At 42.3% G+C, this 22,577-nt stretch overlaps 1 protein-coding gene across 7 annotated transcripts in view; it reads left to right on the plus strand.

Annotated features, from left to right (window-relative positions):
• Positions 1–1,239: 1,239 nt before the first annotated feature.
• The window catches only part of foxp2 (forkhead box P2), a gene marked incomplete at its 3' end in the record, with an annotated part of 93,362 nt that continues 72,024 nt past the window's right edge, over positions 1,240–22,577 (plus strand). For 6 of the 7 annotated variants that reach the window (XM_079552415.1, XM_079552420.1, XM_079552421.1 and 3 more), the window contains exon 1: positions 1,240–1,316. The remainder of the gene's footprint in view (positions 1,317–22,577) is intronic. The other variant, XM_079552419.1, reaches the window with a different exon arrangement.

Genomic DNA, 22,577 nt, shown 5'->3' on the forward strand with positions numbered 1-22,577 from the left:
TAACTATTAACAGACAAAACACTTAAAATGTGTGTATTTAATTATATTCTTGTAATGTTGCCTGCTGAACTAATCAATGAGTCGAGCTGTGTGCTTTAATTTTGGTGTGCTGGATCGAAACAGGAAGTCGCTTCTTGGGCGGCGTTGTTGTGATTTGAAGTTATGCGCAGAGGCAATTGACAACGGACAAATGACCTCAAATCTCAGCCTCAAGCCTATTGGGAAGATTAATTCAGTCATAGTTTATTCTATTTTTTTAGCGCCATACTAATTTCCTTGAAAAGCAGTTTACATCCTTCATTTCATTTTACTTTTCAAGCACCTGTCCCCGTGTTCTACAGTCAGTGTTTACGCTGCTCTGATGGAGCTGAGCGTAACATGAAAATTATATCGTGTCCACAACAATATAAAAAATTACAACAATAGAAAATAAAATAAAAAATAAAAATTATATCGCGCTAACGATATGCGATACGCGATACGATATGGCCCACCCCAACCCAAATCTAAAAACATCATGTAAAAAGTGTTAATATAGCAACAAAAATGAGATGAAAACAAAATGTGACAAAAGAGCAACAAAAAAGTGACAAAAAAGATGACAATGCGGCAAAAATGTCATGACAACGCTAGGAAAAAGATCCATTTAGATGAGCTTTGTCGGTCTTTGCTTTCAAATGAGGCATTACACTGGCCTATAGGCTGTGACCTTTTAGATTTGGGCAATGCTGAACTGGAGAAAATACACTTGATTAAGGCGGGGGTTATGAGGTTAAATAAACACAATGATGAAGTATCACACTATCTCAATACCAAAGCAATAAAAGCATTTGATAAAGGGGTATTATTTTGCTCTTCCGTTTTGCCAAGGCCAGCGTGTTATCATATTGTTAGTTCAACTGTGTAGGTGATAGCGGTGGCTCGCGGAGGTCAAGAGAGCCCCATTCCCTTCAAATGTAACAAATCTTCATCTTGTCCACCTTGATAGAATTCCCCCTCCACTGGGCAACCTCTCAGTTGTGCCTGTTTGGTCTTCACACCCCAGGGATTTTCAATCTACTCGAGCTTAAAAGTTATGATATATATTATTGCTGACAAATCTCTGCGGCGGGTATAGATTTGCTGATTTATTCAGTTGTTTCTTTAATTAACTGCAGAAGCGGAGCATAACTTTTGTCTAGTCATTTGCATTCAACTCAACTTGATGTTCGACTTGACAGGTTTTTTCCCTTTTTTTGTAGGGTGAAATATGCCCTCTCTGCGCCCGTGAGGACAAGCAGAAGACACGCACTGTAAAGAAGACTAGAACTCTGTAAGTAATTACAATTTTATATCTCCCAGCATGCTTTGTGTTGTGACTACTGCAGCGTTCTCGGTCTTCTCAGTCATTACAGCCTGGTTGCAGAGGAGGATAATCCACGCCTATCCCAAGCCTGGATAGATAGAAATGGGCGAGTCAGGAAGGTCATCCTAATTAGGGAGGTAAAAACATTTCAATCAGGTCACACATCTTCTGCTTGTAACAAAAGGTGTGCAATGCGTCTCCAAGCCAGACCGCAATGACTGAGAAGAATCTTATGTCTCCACATTGTACCCACTGCACATACAAACACTGACTGACACTGTATACCTGTGAATCCAGGAATACACCATGTAGTGACACGTAGATATATATAGGGCTGGGTACTATTCATTTTATTTCCGATACCGGTTTTATAACAATACTTGGTTTTCAATACCGATGCCTGAACAACACTTTTTCCGATACCTATACTAAAAGATGTGTCATATTGAACCATATTGTAAATGTGTACCTTTTCTGTCCATTTCATTTCTTTTGTATTTGTATCATTTACGTATTTGAGGTGAAACAACCAAGACATTTCCTTTCACTACTAAAGGGCAGGAAAAACACTTTCAGCATTTTTCCAATTTTTTTCACCATTTTGAATACATTTTTCTCCAGTTTTCTCAAAATGCTGCACTTTCCCCCAATTTTTTCCAACTTTTTTCTGTATTTATTTCCCCCAATTTTTTCCACTTTTCCCCCCCAATTTTTTTCACATTTCCCCCCAATTTTTGTCACATTTCCCCCCAATTTTTTCACATTTGCCCACAATTTTTTTTTCACATTTTCCCCCAATTTTTTCCCTTTTTTTCTCCAATTTCATTCCCCAATTTCCTCCCTTTTCCCCCATTTTGTGTCACATTTTCTCCCCCAATTTTTCCTGTTTTTTCCCCAAAAAAATTGTCACCTTTTGTCACCTATTTTCTTCCAATTTTTTCCTCAATTTTTCATGACCAACTGCATCAAAACTTGAATCTTTAAGACTTTATATATATATTTTTTATACCTGCTTTCGATACTTTCATTTTTTCGATACCAACAGTACCTAAGCCTCTTTTGCAATACCAGCACGAGACATATATAGTTGTCATTACAAAGAGACAATTTAAAATTTCTTCGAAACAAGGGTACGTATTTCATGTTTTAAAAAGTGGCTTATATTATTCTTTGGTTTTGAGTATTCATGGCTAGTTCCAGCCTCACCTGTAGCTCCATATAAGAACCGCGTCTATTACCAATCGAGGGTCATATTACTTGTTCATTTGTTAAATCTTCAAAGATGAACCCTAACTGCTTATCTGCTCGCCTAAAACAAATCCTTCTAATCATCGCAGGAGAACGTAATTGCCCCAACACCGCATGCTCCCTTCTACTTCCTTGCGCTGACATATAAAAAACCCATTGCAATTAAGCATATCTTTGACTCCTTTAAAGCTGTAGGACTGAACAGCGCTCCGCTCACATTTCCAGTCCGCAATTGATTTCTTGTCATAGATCACAGGCCCCTTGTCATTCCCATTTCCAATTCCCCTATGGTTTCTTGCCGAGCCCGCTAAGTGTCGTGGGCAAAAACCTCCACGGGTCTTTAGCCTGGGCACTTGGAGCTGTCAAGGGGCTATAGGCAGAAATCAAAGGAACTCAGATCGTTCCCCCTGTTGGCAGGAGTCCATTGTGTGTCCCATTTGGGATTGATGCAGAAGGTGAGCGCTGTGGGGTAGGGTGCGGGGGTGAGACAGAAATCAGGCAAAAGCAACCCCCTTTTTTTCCCCTAATCTTTATCCACCATTAACCCCAGTGCCCCAGTGTGTGGCTGAGATCAGGCCCATTGGTCAATCCCCTATTCACTGCCACCCAGAATATTTTAAAGTTAAGCCTTCTCGCTTAACAAAAAACTCTTACTCATCAAAGGTCCACTTTCCCTCGCTTCCTTCCTTCCTCTGGCACTCGGTCCCACTCCGAGGTTTTGCTGGTCCACTGTTTTGTCTTCACACATGGGGAGAGAGAGAGAGGTGTCGAAACAGTTGGGGAAGTTTTTTTTCAAAGTTTCACGAGTTTTTCATATTTGAATTTAATAAGCTTTGGTTTGTGGGGTTTGATAGTATCGCTCTGTGAGCAAATTGGGCCCACCGTTGAAGGAACGATGATGGCATGCCTGGTTCTGGATGCAGAGCTCACTTGTTTTTAATAGACTCTGGAATGTAGCTTTTTTTCACCATATTTTTCACACCTCCATGTGTACTCCTCATGTTTCACCCTAGTGCTTTATTTATGAGAAACGGGGAAAAAAACGGCTGGAAATCTGCCCCCACTATTTTAACTCTTGACATTAACACATTTTTCTTTTGAGATATCGCTGTGGAACTTAATGTATATCTTCTATTATTACTTTCAGTTGTTTCCTTTCAGAGGTGACCACATCAGTTTTCATTCATTCGCCAGCAATTTACTGCATTTCTCTGTCTCACTGTAGGCTTGCTTAGCTTACTGTCTTCCTTTTTAAATGAAACAAACAAAAACATTTTCCGGACTATAAGTCGCTCCGGAGTATAAGTTGCACCAGCCTTGGCAACTACCTGGGCATGGAGGTGCAACTGCACTGTTGGCAAGCCTCTCCCGGCATCACGTTCTTCAAGCGCACATTTGCGAACTCCTCCCTCTAGCTGTGGTCATCGAGCTTTTAGTCCGCGATTAGCTTTTTTTGTTTTCTTCATTGCAGTAATAGTAACCTCCGCTTTTCTCTCACAAGTTTCTTGCTCGCTCTAAACTTTCTTTCTGCTGCTCGATTACAGTTTTTTAAATCTTCAGTGGTACGGGAGTAGTAGATACTGATACACAAGCCAGAGCGCCCTCTAGCGGCTGTGTGAAAGTAACAAACATTGTGGAATTATAGATTTTAATATAGTAGTGAGTATAGTAGTAAGTATAGTGAGTATAAGTCGCAGCCAAACTATGAAAAGAAGTGTGACTTATAGTCCGGAAAAAAAGATAGCTTTATACTTTGTTTCTGGTGAATGATTATACTTTATACCTGCGTTATGGGTATCAGACGTACTGAATATCAATTACATGGCAGTTGACAACTCTGTTCTTAAAGGGGCTAGAGATGCAAGTTTGCCATTTTATACTCACTACTGCCACCTCAGGTCATACGTGTAACCGCAGCTTCTATATTAAGCTTGTGCATGACGGCACTTCGGACCCGAATTAACACCTTTTTGAGTTACAGTGCAGGATTTGTGAACAGGTCTGGGCTCATTCTACACACTAGGACATTATTGGAACATGTAGGGGGAGGAAAATACTTAATTTTAACATTTTTAAATTCTGTATAGTCTCTTTAAGGCTCAGTTGCAGGTGGTTATTATTATAACCAACACAGTAATTTATGATTATTAAAAATAAGCCATTGTACCGACACACATTCAGTGTTGCAATTTAAGCTCTTGTGTATGTATTCTTTAGTGCAGTAGAGATAGGAAGAACAAAAAAAAGCAACCAAAGAGATGTTTGTGTCCAGAGTGTGTAGTTGCCGTGAGAATAGGAGGGTATCTTGAGGTTTTTTTGTCCCATTAGTCTGCCTCCCTGTATTGATCTATATGGTTGTCGGTGTTTTTCTTTCTCTATAGTCGCCCCATGTCTGTTTAAAGTTGTCGAATCCACTGAAATATGTTTTGATTGTGCGCATGGGCCCGGGAGAAGGTGTTGTGATTTGGGAATGGAAAAAAAAAAAGTAAAAGAAAAAAACCAAAAAGGTTACGGCCTCGGCATACTTTGGGGCCCCTTCAAAAGTTTCTGTACGCTGCAAATTTGAGATGACTTGGCGTGGAAATGACTAATTGCAAAGACAACAGGAAACTTGTGAATTGATAGAAATAGGCAGAGATGCAGCAAGAGGAGGAATCTTCAAGCGTCAAGAGTGTTACAGTGCCTGCAAAAGTTATGAACGGTGCTGTTTGTGTGTAAATCCCTTCGATCCAGTTAAGCAAACAAACAGTGATCTGGCATGCTCTTCCTGTGAGATTTAATTGCAGAAGTCCCGAGCGCTGTAGCTGGACTTAATGGCATCCCTCCAAGTGGCTGGGATTATTGTGAAACCCAAGCCGCAGCAGGCATGACACCAGAGCGCCCTGACACCAGCATGAACCCCTGGATTTCAGGTGGGAAGAATTACGAGTCGAGTCCTCGCGCAGGTGATCGTGTCCAATGAATCGGTCGCACACAGCCGCGCATTCTTCGCCCAAGGTCTAAATGCTGATTGTCTTGACAGATTGAACTTGTGTGTTATCACCAAGCTGTCATGCGGGCTAATTTTTCAGCCGCTGTACTCAGGCCAGTTTATGTTAGCCCTTCACAGTGCAGTGTTTTATTGGAGTATTGTCATCGGGACAGAAAGTGGAGGTATTTTGACCTGCGCTGATTGGGAGTACTTACTGTCGATGTTGTCACGGTCTTCAGTCACTGCATACTTCGCCTTGCACTGGTTTACTTCCACTCTAATTTACATTTGATCAAATTTCTCACTTGTCTCATACATTTTGAAACAGATGTATATGAGTATATGTAGGGCTAATTACTATATCGACTTATCGTTCAATAAATAACAGATAAACAATGCCGTTTTGGGCTCGATGTTATTAGCATTAGCTCGATGTTATTAGCATTAGCATTGCAGCTTGTGTGGTGTTTTTGGATATGATTATGTACTTTTAGAACAAAGGTTTACTGTAATTTTGTATGCCTGAGAGTTGACAGTATAGTATCGTTAGAGACAATAATATTGTTTATCGTGATACTTTCCTGCCTCAATATATTGAACTTCAAATTTGTTATCGTGACAGGCCTAAGTTTATGAAACACATTTGGCTTTCCTAATACTGTCCATGTATCAATGTAAGAGGCTGCATTTGTTTTGTGTTTTTGTAATTAACTCATAATGTACCACAGAAGAAAGCATAATGTGTTGGGCTGAAGCAACTAATCGATTAATCGACAACTAATCAATTAATCGGCAACTAATCGATTTTTGAAATAGTCGCCAGCTATTTTAGTAATCAATTAATCGTTGTCTAGTAAACACAGACTCAAAGAGAGCAAAAATGACATGAAAGTTGTGTATTTTTTATGGAAACCTACTTTGTTTTTAAAGTTCGGGTCTGTAGTGATTTGTACATTGAAAATTGAATAAATATCTGTCTGTGTCTCATCCAATCAGAAGCAGAATTAGCGCCAAGAGCCTCCAACAAAGATTTACTTTAAGTTTACTCTATCAAATGTCCTCAAGCGATGCCACTTTAGCGTTTTGTGATAAAAAAAAAAAAAAGTAAGACAATCATGAAAATAATCTGTTGATTCATCGATTACCAAATGATCGTTAGTTGCAACCCTAACCAAGTGATTTTTTTTATAGCTACACTTATTTGCTGTGACCGCAAAAGGATTACAGTTAGAATATGCAAAATTCTGACTGCAATCATAAGGCTTTTTACGATGATATGACTCAATCGTACTGTCCACTATTGTGTATTTTCCTCCACACCCCTCATTTTCCATGCAGGATCAGCCTCCAATCCAAGCGCTCGGTCACAGCCACTGAAAAAGCTTTTACTCCAGAGGCAACAGGCCAAGTCTTTTGTTCGCGATGATCATTTGATCGCGTCTTGAAAAGAGATACCAGCAACAGCGGCATCGTACAAGAGCTTTTGGAATCTGGCTTCTTCACCGCATACATACCACAAGCCGAGACAGCGCTGCCTCTGCTACCTGCCTGCCTGGTTGAGGGGGGGCTCAATGGCCAGCAAGTCTGTGTGTGTGTGTGTGTGTGTGTGTGTGTGCTTGTCTATGTGAGTGGAGAGGAACACACAGCAGCAGGCTCGATTTGGGTCACAGAGCTGACAGACAGTGGAATGTGAATGTGTGTATGTTGACAAACTCCACTGCACTGTGAATGGGGTTTGTGATTACACCTCATCATGCGTGCTGCATCGCTCCTGTCCCCGAGACCCCCCCCCCAAAACACTCCTGCCTTTCTCTCCTCTTCCCCCCCTCCTTCCCTTGTTCCCCCCCTTCACCCTGCGCTCTCCCACTCACACCACGCTGGGAGCCTCTTGGGCAATCATGTGGTCACACTACCTGACTCCTCGCTGCTCAAGAGTGCAGTTGACAAAAACAGCCCGAGGCCCGTCATGTGGAAAAGATTCAGTCGGCACCGCGCATACATTGGTCACTACCCCCCCCGACTCTCCTCTTCACTCCCTCTCCCCTCTAACCGGAGCGCCGGGGTGTTTCCCCTCTCCCGCTCACCTGTGAAGGGAAATGCCACGGCTTGTCCGGGATACATGTGGGGTATTTTCGTGTTTGCAACTTTGTGTTCATGATGCGTGGATGCTGCTTTAAGTAGTTGTGTTCGCTGCTTGTATGCGTGTGTGTGTGTGTGTGTGTATTGCTTTGGGAGGCGCGGGCAGACCCTTCTCTTTTTTTTTTTTTTGTGCCAGTTGAGTTGCAGTGCTGGTGTCGTGTAACATAAAGCCGGTGGTCAGCAGGAGCTCAGAGCTGTCAGTCAAACGCGGTGGTCCTGAGCTGTCGAGCCGCTCACCTGTGTTTATTGGACAAGACCTGCACCATCTTAACCCGGAGAGAGCAGCATGCCTTCCTGAATTTGACTCTCCTCTTTCTCTTACGCCGTGTTTCCATCGTTTCCTATCAATTTCTTTGCCCATCCACTCTTCCCTCTTTTGGTTTTCATTTTTACTCTTTTATTTTTCATGTTATTTCCTTCCCGCATGCTCTTCACATTTATTTTCCCTGACTGTCTTGCCTTGCTTTCTTTCCAGCCCTCTTTTTCTTTTCTTTTTGTCCATTTTTGACTTCGTATTATTTTTAGGTCCTTTTTTGTCTCTGTGCCGGGCGGCGCTCATCTCTCCTCCTCACCTGATTGAACACGGGCACAATCACGCACAGGCCGCGTCTAGATAACTGATTGAAACTTGTGTCGCGAAGTTGCTAATGCTCAGTGAAGCATTATATTGTAGATAAAGTAAATAAACTGGGTTAGCTTGGGAGAAATCTCTGGAATAGGCTGCAGTTATATGGAAGATGACTCACGCGCGCTCACCCGCATGCACAAACAGATGCGGCGAATGAGGAGCGATCGGTTGAAATCGTGTCAGTGATGATGAGGTGCGAGGCGAGTGAGGTCCGCAGATATTGTCTATGGCTCAAGAATTTCACAAGTTTAATGTTTTTTGAGGAGCCCTCTAGAAATGTAACAGCAGCATTCAAAGACCTCCAGGCAAGTGGGTGCTTGTAACAAGTTGATCATTTATGCAATGCTATATGATGCGTGCACTCTCGGGCTATGTCTGTTATTCTTAAACTTCCCTGGGAAGAGGATTCAAGGCTCTCAGCAACTTTTTGAGGAATTTGAGTTTAAATACTTGAACTTCTTTTGACTCAACTCATGCAGAGGGTTATGCAGGTCAATGTGAGGGCTGTCACGATAATTACTATATCGGCTTATCGTTCAGTACATAACAGATAAACGATATATTTTTGGGCTCGATATTTATCGTCTGTACATTTATTAGCATTATGCAGCTTGTGTGGTATTTTAGGATATGATGAAGCACTTTTAGAACAAAGGTTTACTGTCATCTTTATACCTGAGAGTTGACAGTATCCAATATCGTCAGGTCCAGGGGTGTCGAAGTCGTTTGGATCGAGTGCCGAAATTCAGCCCCCACGGCGGGTCACGGGCCGCATATATATTGTAAAGGACTGTGGCCTCATAAATAACGGCTTAAACTTATGGTGCTTGTTTCTCAAAGAGCTACATGAAGTCATTATTCATTCACTTCACATTCGATGGCAGTAAGTTAGTATTGTAGCCACAGCCGCCCTGGGGCAAACTGACCATTTACCACGTGGCTATAATATTCTGTTTATATCCTGATCTCTTATACTGTCAGTGCCCTCTGCTGGACACGTGTGGAATTCTATCCTTTTTTTAAATTTAAGCTGCCCCCTAGTGGCTGGAGTGAGCAAACCGGTTATTTCTTTAAAAATCCATAACTCCGCACAGGAATGGGCTAGAGACTTACTTTTTCTTTTTTGACATGCTCAGGAATTCATGCTCTATCGGCCCACAATAAAGAAAAATAGCCTGTGTAAGTGACAAATATTTTAGCGAGCTTATATGCCCTCATTGTTCTGGGAATTCCAATCTGCAAACTTGACTTTTTTTTATCACCCCTCCATTAATTAAACCCCCTTAACTTTTCACATGAACTAATGTGCATTAAATTCAAATAATATTAGCCCAAAGACCACTCATTAGCATATTGCTTGAATATGTATGCACTTCTAAAGCTGCGTCCACTGAATGAACCATCTCTTCAGGTCTCTGGTCTTACAGTATTGGACGTTCCTATTTTCTGCTTGTATTATATGAAAGTCCCTTGTATTCACTGCGGACCCCATTCTGCGCCGCAAAGTGGTATAGGTGACATGGTAATACATTTGCATTGTGCGCGGTGATAAATACTCTAGCAGGTCTTACTCACTCGGCTGGCTCTGAATGTCTCCGGACAGAGGCCTGCTTTGTCAAAGGCACAGGGTCATTCAAAACTCACTCTCTCCTTCCTACTGCCTTTGTCACATATTTCTGCGACGGTGATAGTTTTCTCATTTATTTAGTGAATAGTCGGCGGCTTGGAGGAGAAGAAAGAAGAGGAGTTTTTGCATTATGGAAATGATGGAATGGCTTATAATCTCGCACATATTCATCACACAGACATTGGACCCTTGTGATACTGTCCTCCATTTGGCCATTGTTCCCGCTCCCCTGTTCCTTTCATTGAGCAAAGTAGGCGCCAATCCCGTCTCGTCTTTGGGATGACAATGTTTACCAGCTATCATTCAATAAGGAGCTTGGAACATGACACATTTTCCTTGCTAAATGCTGGCCAGCCATAAAGCCTTTGTTAGAACTTCAAGGATAAGAGGGGTTGTGTGTATAAATTGCCGGCTCAAACTCTTCACTTGACTTTCCGGTTCCTGCCGTGTTGGTTAGCTGAGCCTTTCTGTCCGGGAACCAACATAAGAGTGGCATAAATAATGTGGGATTAGGGCCACGGATGTTGACAGAGCATATGTTAACCACACCTATATGTACATCCTTTCTGCATGTACATAAACCCGTCTCATTTCACACACCCCTTGTCATGTCTTGAGAGTGTTACCAATAAATAAGGATTATTTACATGTACTTATCCACTCAGGTGGGAGGACACATAAGCAGGCTAATAAGATTTATCCCCGAAAACATCCGGAAAAAGCGATGTTTGGCTCACGCTATTTCTCTATGCTCTTTTAGCCCCCTCTAAACTGTTTTACCTTCAAAGTCCTGACAGCGTTACAGGGATTAGTGCCATAGCTGCTCGCAGTCATTAAGTGTGTTTTTTTTTTTTTTTTACCGTCGTGCCAAGCGCTGTTTTCAGCCATCAGCGCCCGAACCGTCCCTCCCGTGTGTGTCTCCTGCTTCAGCTCCGAGTGAGAAATGAAAAACATCACGGCGACCTCCGCTGACCCCTCCTGACGCACAGTCAGTTAAATGGTTTGTAAGACGTTTAATTACCAAATGGTATAATCGTTATTCATCTCATCATTAGATGTATGATATTAAGTGAATTGCCTCCCCTGGGTCCCCGTGTTTCACAGATCAATAGATTTAGATGAAGCTTGAAGGGGGAGGGGGGCGGGGTGGGCAGTAAAAACACTTCTGAGGCCCCTGATATGAACACATGCATTGTTTCTGTGGTGACATTCGCTCATTTATTTTTGCAATTAGCTTTTATATAGGTTTAATTATGCTAATTTCTGTGGGCATATATCCTGGCGTTGCGCGATGTCACCTTTTTTTTTTTTTTTAATGGATTCACGACTCCTGGGTTTATTTTGATGGTGAAAGGACGTGAAACAATGGACAAGGTTATGGCACCAGGCACTTCCCGTCGGCAGAGTGCTTGCGTATGCACTTCGGGACACTTTGTTGGTATCAAGCATTGTTTGAAGGCATTGTGTAGATTGCTAATGCAGCGTGTACACCTCGGAGGCCCGTTAGCCTGCAGCTTGATATCGCCTGTATTCCCAATGTGAATATGGCTGAGTGGTGATCGGGGACTTGCCGCACCACAAGCTGCTATTCAGTGCAGCCTGCACTACTAGCCCGAGTTAATTGTCCATTATCTACTATTATCGAAGCTCTCTGTCTCTCTGCCTCTTTTATTCTCTCTCACTCATGATTCAAGCCGTCACTGCTTTCACTCGGTATGGCATGCCTTTTTCCTTTTTTTTCCTCCCCTTACTCTACTACTCCAACAACCTGCCGTGCCCTGGCACCCGAGTTCAAATAGTAGTAATGATACCTTTTGTTCTTGGTGTATTGAATTGGATTCGGAAAATGGAGTCAGCAAAGCACCATGTTCATTTTTTTTTTTTTTTTTTTGCCTTATCATCTCGCAGCTTCAGTGGGATGTGATCTGGTGTCTAATGTATCCATCCCATGTAAAAACGTTTAAAAAAAAAGATTTCTTATTGGGAAGCCGCATATTCTCACAGATGAGTTGAAAATGTCTGCACACTGTCATTACGATGAAAATCCCAGGTTTTTTGGGAGGGGGGTTTTTTCGCACAGGTTTGATGGGGTGATAGATCCGTTCACCGAGGCGTTTGAGGAATCCTCGGAAATTTCACTTGATGGCACTGTTTTCCTTTTTGCTCCAGCTGAAGCAACAGGGCATGTTTTATGTATGCCGGGCACAATGTAAAAAAAAAAAAAAAGAAAAAGAAAAAAAAAAAGCAGTGCCACTGATCTGTGTGTCGTCTCTTCTCTTCCTGTCCCTGGGCACTGAGAGAACGGGCGGGAATACTGACAAACAATAAAATCATATTCAACTTTTTTTTCTTTCTATAAATCATGCAACTTCCAAAAGACTTAAAAAGCGAGCGCACTTTTGGCACGGGAAAGAAGTTCATTAATTTTTTGTATGTTTTTGTATATTTTTCAACTTTTTCCCCGTGTTGAAAAAAGGGGAGTTAAACCTTCTACAGAGTATTTATATTGTAAAAAAAAAATAAAAAACATAACAGAAACATCTCTCAGTCTCCAGCCATTTCAATTAATTAAAGCGCATTCCTTGCATTCCTCCTGTGCTGCCAGGTGTCGCTTTCATAATTGCACCAACACGGTGATACATACTATAGGGCCTGGAGTGTTTCTGCAGATTATTACACTTCGCACCTCCGCTGCACTGCCACTCGATATAGGGGATCTGGGAATCTTCATGTTTGGCTCCTTCCCCCTTCACAGTGCCCTCTGCAAACTCCACTGTCACACTTTACTACCGACAGTTTCCATATTTAACCCGGTCAAGTAGATGAGTTGTGTCATTACCCCCCATACTCACACAGACACACACACAAACACAAACAAACAAAAAATAAAATAAAGACAATAAAAATGAGCTTAAAACCCCAACACCTCTTGTATTTTAAAATGTAAATATAGCAGGGCTGTCAATTGATACATTTTTGAATCGCGATTAATCACACTTGAAATTCGATTAATCGCGGTTAATTTTTCTCTAATGATCGTATTCATTTTTAATGCTTGTCCAGCATAAAACACTTACATTTAAAACATTTGATTATTGATTGTACATTTCATTAACCAAATATTCACAGTTTCATAATTATAGTAAAAGCCCATTGGTCGCTCGCTCGTCACATCTTAGATACATTTACTTTGGTGCTGAACATTTCTGACAGAATCTGCAAACTTTTAGGTTCATACAGTAGAGTTTAAGGACAAAATGAAAATCATTTTTGTTGAAATAGGATAATTAGACATGTTTGATGCATAAGTAGCTCTTTGTCGCTTATGTTTCATTAAATTTCCTCACTGTGTGAAAAGTTCGGCGACTCCTGGCTTACAATATGTAGTTAATACAAGTGCTTTGTTTCTCAGGTCATGTGTGGCTCAGATACAGAAGTGTGTTTGGTCAAAACATATGACGCGAAATGCAGATAAACACATTTAGCCGTATAACTGAGCAAATATCAATATAGCTGTAATCAATATACATTAATAGCTCTATTGATATTTGCTCAATTACATGGCTAATTGTGTTTATGTACATTAACACAAATTAAAACACTTTCTTCAAAAAATAGTGTGCCAAACTTGGATGTGAGATTTCATAAAGCGATATTTTGTTCCAATTTACTGACAGACAGTGATATTTCAAGATCCATCTTTTACGATTTCAAATGAACATTTTAAGCAGTATTTTTTCAGATTATTACAAAGATACAGCGAGTGTTGTTTGGCAGATGTACGGTGAGTAGTTGGGCTAAAATAAAATAAAAAAAACAAATGAGTTAATCTGGACATGACTAGATTTCCCGGTGTTAAAAAGGATGGATGAATGGGGGGAGGGTGTGAGGTAGTGAGGGTCAAGCTCATATTAAGTGCTCAGATAGAAAATGGCCCTGCATTAGGAAGCGTTGGCGCTGTCTAGCCTCATAAGCAGCCTGTAAAGACGCAATACATCACAATGAAAAATAAGCCAGGCTTGTATTTCAGCATCGGGCGCATCATAAATAAAGGTGTGCCGTGCATAATTGAGGCCTGTGTGCAGGGGAGCTCCGCTGGAGATGAGAAATGGAAATCTGTGTACTGGTAAATAGATAATCACACAAAAGTAATTGAGGTTTTCAAACCCCAATCTAGTCTGCCAGCGTGAGCTCGTTTGCATGTTAATCACGTCGGTGATTTCCCTTCATCACAGGGAAGTCCGCGCGCACGTCCATAACCAGCTTTTAATTGCATTTAAAATGTCACAGAGGTGGAACACATGTAATTTAGCCAGAACTGTGTCCAAATTAATGGGTACCACTGAGACGCGCCATTGGACAGCGTAGGAAATAAGAGAGGCTGTCCATTGTTTGGGTCTTTATTACAGATGCTTCAGTCATCCTTCCCCTTGATAATATCTCCACAGCACCTTTCAAGTGTATATCAAGACTTCAAAATGAAAACTGACAGACTCTTTGTGAACAACTTAGCACTACAACAGGTGTCAACTTCGTGCGAAATCAGCCAAAAATGGATGGACATTAAAACGTCGGAAAGAGAACTTCAAAGGCTGCGGCCACTGACTCCAACTGGTTGCGTTTTAAATAAAAAAAAACGAGAGGAATAGTTTATTTTCTTTCATCACCAGGTGTTCTTTGGAGTATAAATTGCCAAGATGATGTTTCCATAACACATCTTAGGGCACTCCAGAGAGGGGAAACCTGCAAAACAGACCCGTTTAATTTTTCATAGAGGTGGACCATCAGGAGCTATGAGCCAATATTCTTTTGCCCCTTTTCCAGATGCCTTATCCACCGCTGTATCTTACCAAAACCCAAGCCCCTTGAAAAAAAAGGAAAAAGTTCTGCTGAGACCTACATGAAAGGAAGGAACTGTTGAAATGTTAATTTTACCATCTGCTGTTGAGGCCTGCTACCTTTTGTGTGTACGTGTGTGTGCCTGTGTGTGTGTGTGTGTGTTTTCTCGTTCTCCCGGCCTCTTTTAATTCCCAGTAGCTCTGTTCTGTTTCATGAATGCGCTGCTATTTTGGCTGTTTGAAGTCACGGGGTCTCGGTGTGTGTGCGGCTTTGACCGACTGGAAAATACTACAATGCCACATGGCGCAAGGTGGAGACTGTCCCATTAGTTTCCTGTTTAGACGCTGGTCCCACATGGTAAGTCCCTGTAGCGCTCCCAATGTTCTAGTTACATGCTCATATGCCCACCCCCCTGTACGCAGCGGGGCAGGAGCTCCGTGCTGCTGACTCTGGCATCTTAATACCCTTGATTCGAATCATTTGTTTACGAGACCCAACAGTACAAGAAGATTGTGATCCATATGATGTTTTCTAGTCCTCCCAATTGACACTGTTAAAAGCAGATGCATGTTGCCAAGTTTGAAGATATTGCCAAAATGGATGGATTCCATTGTGAGATTTGATAGTTGGCAATTAGGGTGAGACATCCTGTGTGCCGAGTTGCTTAGCATTTTCCTTGGCCCGGGCTAGATTGTTTAGTCTGCTCTCATTGTGAGCTGTTTCTGAGCTGCAGTTGACGTTGTTTGCAGAGCGCGGGGGGAAAAAGTGAGAGGGGCCAGTGCCTTTTTCTCTGTTTATTTATTTTCCCCGTCCTTGGAGCTCGGAATCTGATTTGTGTTCATGTTGCTCTATTCTCTCTGAGCGGTTTTTAAGTGTGGCTGCTGAAATCTAGACTTTGCATGACCTCACTGCGCGGCCTGTGTTTCATTAATGACCAGCCCTGTGGTTTGGGGAGAGGAATATTTTTCATATGACACCGCCTTGCATTAGCGTGGAGCGGCAGCTGCACAACCACAAAACCGTCCAATTTTGTGGCTTTGAAAGGTGTGAAAAGTTCAGCTCCTTGTAGCAAGCCGTGCGTTTGTAATCATAGTCTGTGTGTGCGCGGCTGTGTCAAGATGCTTAACTACTGAGAGTCTTTTTACCTGCTAAAAAACATTTGTCATGCATCGTCCTTGGAATCTCAGAAAGTAAACAGACGGGATAGTTTATAGTCTTAACACAGCTCACATGCTCAGAGAAGCCACCTAAGATAATAAGAGCTATTCGCAAATAGAGCGAGGAGCATTCTGACGGCTTGATACGTTTGCAGTGCTTTGGCTGATCACGGTTTCAAACTATTTGGATCCACTTCTTCCCCGAAGCAGATCATTTAAGACTCCTTTTTTTACTATGAGTGCTACATCTGGCATTAGACATATTACTTTGCAGATTGATTGATTTAGCAGGCCTTGTTGGAAGCGACTCACACAAACCATATACCAATTGCATCAATTCAGGCGCATGCACCGAGCTCCTGCAAAAAGTCAATCCCAGACACTAGACTACTGTAAGGCTGTTTGGTACCTCGCAGGATATTAGATATCCAAGAGGAAACCTCAGATTTGTCCCGTCCCAAAAACAGAGAGCGCTTGTGCCGCCTCCTCACTCCGCACACATCCTCTCTTCTTTAAATCCATATGGCTCTTGTCATCATAGCACAACAAATACAAGTTGTCCAAACACATATGAGAGCATGTTTATATTAGGAGATAATTCCGAGCCATTCATCATGGTGCACTCCTTTAGGGTTGGCAGCGTTCAGGACTGTGTTGTCAGTTTGAAGGCAGAAGGTGGAACAGGGAGATTGAGGTTAGTCACCAGGCTGAGGCCGAGTGAACAAAGAAAAAGATTACCTAATAGTCCTGCTATGTATTTGAAGTGTGGGCTGCTGTTTGTTTAGGGAAGTTCAGGGCTTCATGTGCAGCAGGGATAAGTCTCTCAGGAGTCGATGAGTACTTTTAAACTGTCACCCCCCCCCTCGCATTCATCGTTACAAGAAGAGGGGGCAAAGCCAATTCTGACAAAAGTTAATAAGATTTTCCAAATTGGAAAAGTGTTGAAGAACTGCCTCCAACTATAACTGTGTGTTTGCGTGAATTAAGAGTCATTCGTGATGATAGCTTGACAAGTGTTTACTGCCACTAATGCACACGCCGCTATTTTCAATCTCTGTGTTGTGAGCTCTCTAATGAAGCTGATCCGCGCTTGTGTATGTTTGTAAACAGCAGGCTCACGTGCTGTCAATTAAAATAATAATGATAACAAAAAGTATGCCACATTTTGTTTGAAGCACAGATGCAGTCAACAAATTGAACTTTAAACCGTAAAAAAACGTAAACCGCCTGATTACATGCCAGATAGTGATGTGTACATTTGAGTAGTTAATTCTTGATTAATAATTGAAATTTTGTTTACTTTTTTGTGATGGTTGTAGACAAGGTCATTAACCCCCTCCCTTTTTTTTTTTAGTAAAGAATCTAAATTAAAAGTTTAGATGCAGTTGCACAGATTTGTTTTTTTCATTCCTTAGTCTGCTTTTGGTGACTTTAAAGGTAATTGCACTGAAGTGAATAATTTATTTATAACTCCACAAATGCAGTCTACCATTCACATGTGATCTCTGAATAAAGCTACATGGCTCGAGTCCCTAAAATCTCAGCCAGCCTTTCTGTTTAGACAACCAGAAAGGTTGATAAAGTGAACATCTAGTCCTATTTTCGAATCCATCATGGATTGCTTTTTTCCTCCACTCAGAGCACTGAGCATGGACAGCTTTTAAAGGTAGTGAGTAGGCCTGATAAGTGGCTCAATCAGTGTGCTAAAGCTTTTTTACTGAATGTTTAATAGCTACTGTATAATGAATTATAATATATTCTCTCCAATTGCAGATTTTCTCTGCCATAGCACTTTTTTTCTGTAGCCTGAAAGTCTACCTGAATAATATTGTGACTGGCCTTGTAAGAATACAAATCAATTGCAGGATTTTAAGAAGTCCCCCAATGCCAAATGGCGCGGTGACTGTATAACTGCAATAGCAAACCAATTTCAAAGTAGTGACATTTTCCATCCCAAAGATGATTGACTGTGTTTGTGATACATCATGGTCAGTCCAAGTCAACTGTATATGTTAGTCTAAAATGCCTAGTTTGAAGTCATTGAAAAGCAAAAAGCCTTATGAATCACTGCTGTTCCACTTTAATGGAACATACTTTTCAATGACAGTGTGCACCTCCACATCATCAAAGTAAAACTTCCAAAGTTACGCTTAACTTGTTGCTGAAATAGTTTCTCGGTTTCAAGAAAATTGCAGAGCGCCAAGTCTCAAGAAGTGTATCAAGGAATCTTCCCTGTAGGAAAAAATTGCCACTTGCATACTTGTCTTTGACCAAAGTGAAGCCCTCACCCCTCTCCAGGGGAACATGCGCTGTTTAGGCTGATATAAAAGAGTAATTTTATTACTCGCTACATCTCCCCCTCACAATCCATTTCATTTCTCTTTTCAGCCTCCACAGAAGCCTTTATTTGATCTCATATTCCTGGGTATGTCTGCTTCAGACCAACCAGACTCCGTTTATTTTCATTTGGAAAACACATTTAGAAAGAGGTGGCAGCGGCTGGAAGTGGTGAGTGTGGAGGAGGGGGGGGCTCATGTCTAAAGGACAGAGGTAACTTTTCCTGTCACACGTCAATGTCCTCCAGTAGTAATTTTACGCTGCAGCCTTGTTTGGAGCTAAACTTCTCACCTTCATCCCAGACTGTTCAGACTCTCAGAATCTTCAGAAATCCACCAATTGTAGTCCTCTTATGCCTTTTCCCAAACACTTCCCATTATTTAAATACCTGTTAAGTGTGCATCGGTGCAGTGAAATTGATACAGCTGTGTAGCCAGGGCTTTGAAACTCGGATCTTGTGCAGTGAGTGCCATTTATTGGGGCGGCCCGTTCAGATGTGTCCAGATGGAGGTGGTCACTTGAGATCGAGACGTCCTCATAAACTCCCGCCGCTCCGACTGCGCCGACCCGGCTCACACCCGCCCGCCTGTTTACTGAACTCCAGAACTTCTGCAGCTGTCTGGAAGAGCCCTGCATATATAAGTGCCACAGTCTTGAATATATCTCTTTTTTTATTTATCACCGTGTCTGTCTGTCTCTCGGCCCGAGCCTGCTGCACCCATATCCTCTCCAGCCCATGTCTGGTGACAGCGCAATGAAAACATTTTTGTGAAGTGTCATTTTGCCGCTCCGGAAGTCCCACTCTCCTAAATAGTTCCTTCTCCAGGTCGCGTCTGTCTCTCTGTTTTCTCTACATTTTCTGGGGGGTGGGGGGAGGTGGGTGGTGGGGGGGGGGTGGCGGCTGTATCGCTGCCTCCTCTGGGCGCACTTCCACACAATGAATTACCTCCAGATGTAGTAATTCCTATCCCCCCGCCCTTCGCCCTCAAATTAGTGGCTAGTAAAAATTAGGTTTGAATTAGCCGTGGTGTGGAGAATAGACAAGTTTGAGACGGGTTTATTATTCTTTGCCGGAATGCCATTTTACCGGAATTAATTTGATCACGGTGTAATTGGGTGTCTAGTTGAACGGTGTTTTAGTCGTGGCCGAGTAGCCCTTGTGTCAGCAGTGAGCCAAGAGGCAAACTCAAAAGTTCATTCTCCAGATTCTTGGCGTTTCTGTCGCACATCTCTCATCCAACTTTCTCGTTTGTCATTGTTTATAATCGCCCCATATTCAGGTATTATTATATCACTTGCACGGCGTCCCTCGATAACAGCGGCTTATTGCATCTACAGGTGTTGCGCTCTTTTGACTGCCACTGGAGCTTGTCTCGCTTCCATCTAAGTGTGTAGCTGTGGTTCTGGGAATGATAATCTCTCTGGCAGAGGTTCAGCGGTGGGATCCTCAGACGCAACACATCACTGTCATAAACGAGTCTTGGATTCTTCCTAAACACAAACGTCTGAAGGCATAAAATGACACATGGGTCGTTATTTTTTGGAAACATCTTGATGACATTCCAGTAGCTTAGATGGTTAAAATAAACAAGAAATCGTTGGCCTCAATTTCTTTTGTTTTGTGGTAGGAGACAAATGAAGACTCTGGCTCATATTTGAATAAGAAAATAATCCACAGCTTAGATGTGCGACAGTTTTTTGCAATGGTCTCCCCTTTCATTTTATTCCTATGGTGTGTAACAGGTGAACTGCTGTGAGCCACACTGTTTAAATTTACACGCCGCGGTTGAGACTTTGATATCAGTAACACATTTAATTCAAATACACTTTTGAAGAAAATGTGTTGTGTTTCTTTTTGTTTTTGTAAGTGGGTTGAGTACGAGGTGTGGTGATAGAGATGAGAGGAGATGTGGGGGGGCCAATTTAACCTGGAATATCTGTCACTCGTCTGATACACTTCGCTTGAAGAGGCCGGTCAGCTTGAACTGTCTGACTTCTGTCATTTCGAACTCTATTTCTCTGCTGTAATGTATACTTTAATTCCCGCTCCTGCTGTCTGCACAGGCAGCTGGCCGAGATGCAGGTATCATTAAGCCTTGGAGAGGCTCTAGCGGAACGCTGCTGAGTGCTATACGTGGCTCCTCGCCGTGCATGACCAGTGAATATACAGTGAGTTTATTTTCAATAGGAACCTGTGGCTGGCCTGGCCAGAGCGCCCCCTCCTCAGGCTGCTTACTCGGCTGTTGATATTGAGTCGAGCAAACACTCTCCCTGGGATGTCCTGTTGGGCTCTGGGCCAAAGTCGCAAATGGAAGTCACATGTGGAATCTCCCAGAGGAAAGCACAGGCCTCACTTCACACCAAGCACCCCTGTTCATTCTTATCAAATGAAATGACAATCTTTGTGCTCTTTACTTGTTTGGAGCTTTGGAGCAAAGTACAATTATATATATATATTTTTTTTTATTCAAGTGGCTGTAAACAAAATTAATCCTGAGTACATTTACTGCTAAAAAATACACGCTAATATATCTATGTCATTATCAGGCATTTAATGGGCCTTTCATGAGGGATTTCTCTGAATGCTCAGTGCAAGGCAAGTTGCCATGGATACCTGGGTGCTTAAGTACAGTATATTAAAATGGTGCCGCCTTCCAACCACTTATATAATCATGGTCCGTAATGGTCTGTGCTCTTTGGCCATAAGCAACATATCATGTGAACAACGCTGAACCAGGACTGAAAAAAAAAAGAAAAGAAAAAAAGGAAAAACCTTCCCACTCATTACACCTTATTTGGCTTTTTTCAGTAGGCAGGACTAAGTGCTCCGTGGATTGTGCTTGTGGAACATTTGCGTGACAACTAATGAATGGTGCCGATGTGTGTGTGTGTGTTATACATGTGTGGTGCTTTGCTCTTTAAAGTGCTGGTTATCACTATGTGGTAGTAGTTAGAAGCAGTTGAGCATATTTTAGCAGATGTTAGAATCACTTCATTTAGTCTGACTGGCTCTTACATGTGGAAATGGACCAGAGAGGGGGGTGTCAAATGGATAGCCTAAATGAAAGTCAACACTGATGCTTTTGGCACTTGGCTTCCACCAAAAAAAAAAAAAAAGCTTGATTTTTTTAAATTCTTTCGGGCACTCTGGTCCAAATTGTGCTGCTTACTCGACTAGGGGTTCAGCTGTTGATTCTGTTTTATTTGAATAGTTTACTTATTATTTCAGACTTGTTCATTTATTCATTTATTATTTATTGCAAAACACTCAATTTCCAAAAAAAACATTCAATCCTCAAAGAACAAAGTAATTGGGACACCTGACAGAACGTCTCTAAACATGCACATTACCCACCTACATACCCACCCTTTTCCTTTCTATCCCATTAACAGACACTTCTATATTCATCCATAGTCATCCTTTAAGCTAGCTATCCTAGCTTCAATCGTTATTATTTTAGATGACAATACGGTATGAAAAGATTTAGGATCTGACTGTCTTGATTCTTTTTAACTACGAACATAAATTAAAGCAAATACAGTGATCATTCAACTATTAAAAGTCCGTTTTTTGCCTCCCCTTTGTTGTGACCGCCTTATGTACTGCTTGAAATCACCTTTTGTACAGACTGCGCTCACTTCGGTGCAGTTCTGATGAGAATAAAGAGGGATTGAAATCCACACAGAACAACCCTGCACTCTCTGGACTTCGCTGATACGCCTCGGTGTGGCTGTGGTCCGCGGCGGTTTGGGTTTAATTGCGTGTACAACGTAAGGAAGCGACGGTCGCGCACAGACAGGCGAACCAACATCCGTCACCGCTGCTGTCAAAGCACTGCCCCTACACCCCCCCCTCACACTCACCCTGCCACACACATGCACACCGCCCCCTGTACCCACCCCCCCCTCCCTCCACTGTGGCCTGTAACCAGCTGCTGCCACCCGCCCTCCCCTCTGACTCTGCCCACCGCCGCTGCTGCTACTACACACACCCCTCCTCTTTCTCCTGCACCCCCCCCCTCCCTCCCTCTCCTTGGGCTCTCACTGTTCGGGCTGCCACCACATCAAGGCGCTGGTGGGCCTATTTGTCTCCGTTGACCTTGGCAGCGAGAAGAGACGTGGAGAATAAATATCTAAAGGGAGGAGGCATACAATTGTCACAGATGTGTTGGAAATAAGCATTGCATTCCCCCTAGTGAAGCGCCGGCGTTTCTAAGGCTAGGGGCCCCTTGTTTGTCTTTTTTCCAGTGAGGCGCTCTGACTAGTTTATTAAAGGGGGTGAAGGA

The sequence above is a fragment of the Gobius niger genome (genome assembly GCF_951799975.1).
Source record: "Gobius niger genome assembly, chromosome: 2".
In the NCBI taxonomy this organism is placed as follows: domain Eukaryota; kingdom Metazoa; phylum Chordata; class Actinopteri; order Gobiiformes; family Gobiidae; genus Gobius; species Gobius niger.